Below are 5,795 nucleotides of genomic sequence, written 5' to 3'. Positions count from 1 at the left end.
TTTTGTCCCATCTTTTAAACACGAATTGTACGTCCTCACTGCACATAATCCCAATAAGAATTCTGAAGATTGTTTTCACTAGTTGCCATAGTTACAGCTTTCATAATCGTTTGCTGCCAACAGTGATTCATTTTCGACAAGCGATCTTTTCCAATAATAAAAATGGATTGAACTAGAAGTTGTTTTATTATTATTATTTTTCAGTTCATGAAAACACTTCCGGCATTTTGGAGGTCTTAAAAGTATCAAATTTTTGAATAATGGAAAGCAAAGGACAGCGCGCGGGTGTGTGTGTGTGTTATGTTAACAAATAAGTAGTACGAGTGCGAGTTGAAAATTTTATAATTTTAAGAAATTTAATTCACTAAAATTTCGCAGAATATTTCGAAAAGATCAGCTGTTATAGAGTGGGGGTTGTTTCCTTCAGTCAAAAGTAGTACTTTTAGTCACTGAAATTGGTAGAATAAGCAAATAATAATAATAATAATAACATGAATCCAGAAAATACTTTCATTTTCCCAACAGTTATTTTTTAAATTAATTTTTTTAAATGTCCAATTTTTTAAACAAGGCGTGGTCTTGATGACGTCACAAATGATGCTATTTGGCACAACTTTCTTCCGCGTTTCCACGTTATGATAATCAAGAAGCGAATCAAAATTGCGCTCTACGCTTGCTATCAACCGTATCGTTGCCAATACACGTGAGTAAAGATGTAAATTAAATATTTTGTTCTGTGAATGGCAACACTGAATGGCATTTGATCATTTGTGATGTCACACGGCAGAAGCGTAAACAATGAAAGCGCACCATTTTATGTAATTTTTTTTTTTTAAATATTAAACTTATACAAATTATTTAGAAAATGGTCAGATCCTATATTTTTAAACATGCTCTTTCAGAAAAAAAAAAAAAAAAAAAACTTTTAAAATGTTGGAAACGACTTCATTTTGTTTTGTGTATATCGTTGCCTCAGAGCAACAGTAAGATATCTAATCCCAGAAATAACACTAAGATATCTTACTGTTGCTCTGAGGCGACGATATTTCCTTTATTTTACCGCCCCCCTTTCTTGTGTTTCGAAAATCAGTTTTTTTTTTTTTTTTTTTTTTTTGACATTTAATTTTATTTCAAAAACATTCTTGTGTACCATTTTGTATTCATTGAATCGGCAATAATACATACAGGATTAGTCAATAAACATATAACAGGAAATATTGTATTGCAAACAAACTAACAAACCGTATAATGGGCTTGTTTCTTTTAGTCAAAAGTAGTACTTTTAGTCACTGAAATTAATCGACTAAGCAAAAAAAAAAATAAATAAATAAAATAAAATAAATAACATGGACCCAGAAAATACTTTCATTTTCCCAACAGTTATTTTTTAATAATTTTTTTAAAATTTCCGATTTTGAAAACAAGGCTTGGTCTTTATGACGTCACAAATGATGTACTTTGGCACATCTGTCTACCGCGTTTCCACGTTATGATAATCAAGAAGCGATTTATATATTGCAAACCACGCTTGCTATCAACCCTATTGTTGCCGTACATGTGAGTAAAGATGCGAATTAAATATTACGCTCTCCTCTAATGGCATCAGTGAAGGGCCATTTTATCACTTGTGATGTCTTGTGCGGAAGCGTATTGTCTGACCACGGATTGTATGGAACGAAAAACATCCGCTTTACAGCCGGAAATGGACGAATCTATTATTTTTTACCGATGTCAGCTTTTGAAGAAGCAGAGTTTCATTCAAAGGAGCAGAATACGCGGATCAAATTTTTATTTTTCCCCCTTATTCAAATAGATTCGTCTTATCAGGACGCTTGAAAATTCCATGCAATCCGTGGTTAGACAGTAAAAAATAAAGTTGAATATGCGCACCGATTAAAATATATTTTTTTAATATTAAACTTAGTCAAAATATTCAAAAAATGGTCAGAATGGTCAGATCCTATGTTTTTAAGCATGCTCTTTCAGAAAAAATATTTTTAAAATTTTGGAAACGACCCCATTGATCAACTTGGCTTCGTGACGAATCCAAAAGGCTTTCACGGAAAAAAACCACCCAAATAAAATAAGTGAATGCGTGCGTATGTAAAGGTTTTTATGTTCCTAGTAAAAATCTAAATTTTACTTTGAACCTCTACAACATTTAGTGATTTTGATTTACAGAGATCGTCAAAGTGAATGGTGTTTTCGAAACTTTCAACAGTTCCGAACAATTTAAATTTATAAGAACCATGTAACTAATAAAATTGATGAACAAATCCAAGGTTTCGAATTTTTCAAAGAAAAAAAAAACCTATAGGGGATTTTTTTTTCGAAAATTTCGCCAATTGTCTCTCGTCAAATCTCGCCAAAACAATTGTCACAACTGGAGTCAGAAAACAAGTCTAAAGCTGGCTTAAATGTTAAATCTGTTGTACAATGATCTGCTCGACAAAGAAATTCCAAGCGCAAAGTTGATTACTGTCTAACTCGTTTTTTACGAACACAAAAAGACCGCGATATTTGCATGTTTTACCAAGTGCTCGCAAAAAACAAGTTCGGGAAAATAATTACAAAAATCATGCATCCTTACTCTTTTTTTTTTTTTTTTTTTTTGAGCAATCACGATTGCTTATTTTTCTCACTTGACTGTTTTTGGCGTTCCTATGATTTTATTTTTCCCACCAGCACCCTCCGCAGCATCACCGTCGACCGGCTCCTCACGATTCTGCACCTCTAGCGAAAACCGTCTCCAGGTTTCGTCAATATCCGACAATATATCGACTTGTTTATCAGTTGCTCCAAGATTAAAGCATTGCTTTCACAATCAATCCATTCAATTATATTAGCGACATCGTTATTTTATCCACCAGTAAATTTTCAAAAGCATCTTCCAGTATCTTTTAAGAATACACCCAAAATTTTTCGTGTTCAAATGGAATTATGAGTTTAGTAAAAAATATAAAAAAAATCTTCTTTCATAGCGGAAATAAGTTCCATATAACGGATATTTATGATGATAACAATTTGAATTGGAAAGAAAAACGAAAATGAAATTTCGGTTCTGCAAATAATATAACTTGCGAAGCGGATAATTCTCTTACGGATAATCGGGAGACAATACGATACACAATGGTTCTGCAGCTAACCAAACAAGGTGTAGAACTACGTTATAAAAGTAAGCTTTAGAACTGGTGAATAATTTCTTTCTTTTTTTTTTAACTTACAAAAACAATGAAAATTACTTCATTTTTTACTTTTAGAGGAGTCTATGCGAACAGTAAATGCTAATAATGTACCTTTTGCTCTTGACAAAAGCAGCTCAATACACAGGGTGTCCGAAAAGTTCTTGACACATTTTAAAACTTGACAGAGAAGCAACAAATTGTCGAATGAATATGCGACATACGCCATTATCTGTCACAGGCTCAAAAATTTTTTATGACATCGTAAAAAAGGAAAAAAAAAAAAAAAAAAAACAAAAAATCAAAAAAAGAAGTGGAATTATAAGTAATTTACTTTGACTGTTGTATCGCCACTGTAAGAAAAACAAATCCTTACTGATACGATACAGCGATTAATTGGGTTGCTTCCGAAATTTTAAAAGTATTTTTTTTCTGCAAAAGCATGCTTAAAAACATAGGCTCTGATCATTTTTTAAATACATTGAAAAAGTGTGATACTTTTTAACAATTATTTTAATCGGTGCGCAGATTCAATTTCATTTTTTTCGTTTCTGGTCATGACATCACAAGTGATGAAATGCCAGTCACTGATGCCATTAGCGCAGAGCGCAATATTTAATTCACATCTTCACTCACATGTACTGGCAACGATATGGTTGATAGCAAGCGTAGAGCGCAATATTTAATTCGCTTCTGAATTATCATGAGCTGGAAATGCGGTAGGCAGCAAGCGTTAGCATTCAGTCGTCAGTGGAGTAGAGCGCCAAAGTTCATCCCTTGTGACGTTATAAAGACCATGCCTTATTTCCAAAATCGGACATTAAAAAAAAATCAATCAAAAGTTAAGCGTTGAGAAAAAAATGAAAGTTTTTCCTCGCTCCATTTTTTTTTTTTTTGCTTATTTTATCAATTTCAGTGACTAAGAGTAGTACTTTTGACTGAAGGAAACAACCCAATTATAGTTATAATTCCAATACTTATGGTAATTTTCTTTTTTTTTTTCCTTCCCTTTTTTATGATGTTATAAAACAATTTTGAACTTGTGAAGTATTATCGCTCAAACAGCATACTAATACGACAATTTGTTGCTTTTCTATGAATTTTTAAAATGTGCTAAGAACTTTTCGGACCTGTATATTTCCATCCATTATGTTTTCTGCAATTCATAATCTGAAAAATATCAATGATTCTAGTGATTCTGATCTTTATAAGAATAGCATTTTCGTTCGATTTTTGTAATAATGAACATCGCGTTTTTTAAACACCAGGTGTTCCATGCAGCACATTTTGTGGAGCTATTCCGGAGCATAGATAATGTATTCTAACAAGAAAATCGTATCTGACAGAACTTCAATTGAAGCACCTAGGAGAAAAGGGGTGTAAGAGCAAAAATTATAGATTTGAAAACAACTGGTACAAATGGGATGTCTTTTCATCCATAGGCTCATTATTTTTTGCATTGAAAAAGGCGTTCCCTATAACGCCGAAACACGTGTCTGCTGTAATTTACAAATTTGTGCTTCTTCTAACTTTGTTTTGTCTTACTTTACTGTTCAGCACAAAGGTATTTATTTATCTTAAATTGTTGTCTGTTTCGGGGCAAGAGGTGGTATTAGTAGCCCTAGTAGATATTGCTTTTCAGATTGATTTACAAAAACTTTTCAATGAAAGATTACCTGCAAATTTTACTTAGCATGTATTTTAGTCAAATTTTAAAAAGGTCCACTTGAATCGCTTTTCTTCTAACTGCCTCAATTCCATTCTCCTGGTTTCGATTAAACGAACAAGTTCAACAATGCCGGAAATTATTTTTTTCATTTTGATGACATTCCAAGAGGAGTAATGGACTCTTGATTCCGCGATCAATCATCCTGTCTTCTCGCATTCTACCTCTTTTTGCGGAAAAGGAAGTGAAAATATTCCAAAACAAATGGGATGAAATTTGTCCGTTCGCAGTTATAAAAAAAAGACTACAACTTTAGTTTCTTGAACTTGAAAATTGGGAAAGCAATCGTAAAAGGAAAGTCTAAGTTCCAAGAACATTGTCTTCTGTTCCATAAAAAAGCAGCGAAGCGTGGATGTTCAAAACATCCTCGTGGCTCTTTGATTTATGCTGCTGTGAGTAAAGCGTCGTGAGAACAAATACAGCTTACCATTGTGTTGTCGATTGGCTGGGGTGGTGACCTGTTGGAATTGCGAAGAAAGGGTTAAGTGGCAATTTTCTTCCATCCCTCATGATTCAGAATACCATTGTGAACATCTTCAGCGAGAAAATCCAATATCCAGTTCCAATTGTATTGATTCAGTAAAAGTGGTTTGAAAACTTTTGAAATCGTTTAAAATGTATCTGACTTTACAATGCACTGGAATAGAACACTAGCAAAATTTTGCTTTTTTTTACGAGCCTCATATAAGGCCAATATTTGCATCCCCCCCTTTTGTTTTTACGATTTCCGCGGTGACAAATTTTTGTTCATAATACAAAAGCATGAAAATACCACAGCTCCACTGCGGATTCGGAGCTGGAGTTGCGGAGTCAAAGTTTGACAGAGTTTTGAGGTAAAGTTGTCTCGAAGACTAAAATTTCAAGAGAAGAAGTTGGTCATTTTCTCT

Source organism: Uloborus diversus, chromosome 4 (genome assembly GCF_026930045.1).
Source record: "Uloborus diversus isolate 005 chromosome 4, Udiv.v.3.1, whole genome shotgun sequence".
In the NCBI taxonomy this organism is placed as follows: Eukaryota; Metazoa; Arthropoda; class Arachnida; order Araneae; family Uloboridae; genus Uloborus; species Uloborus diversus.
The sequence above is the reverse complement of the archived record's forward strand: the minus strand, read 5'-3'. Positions refer to the sequence as shown.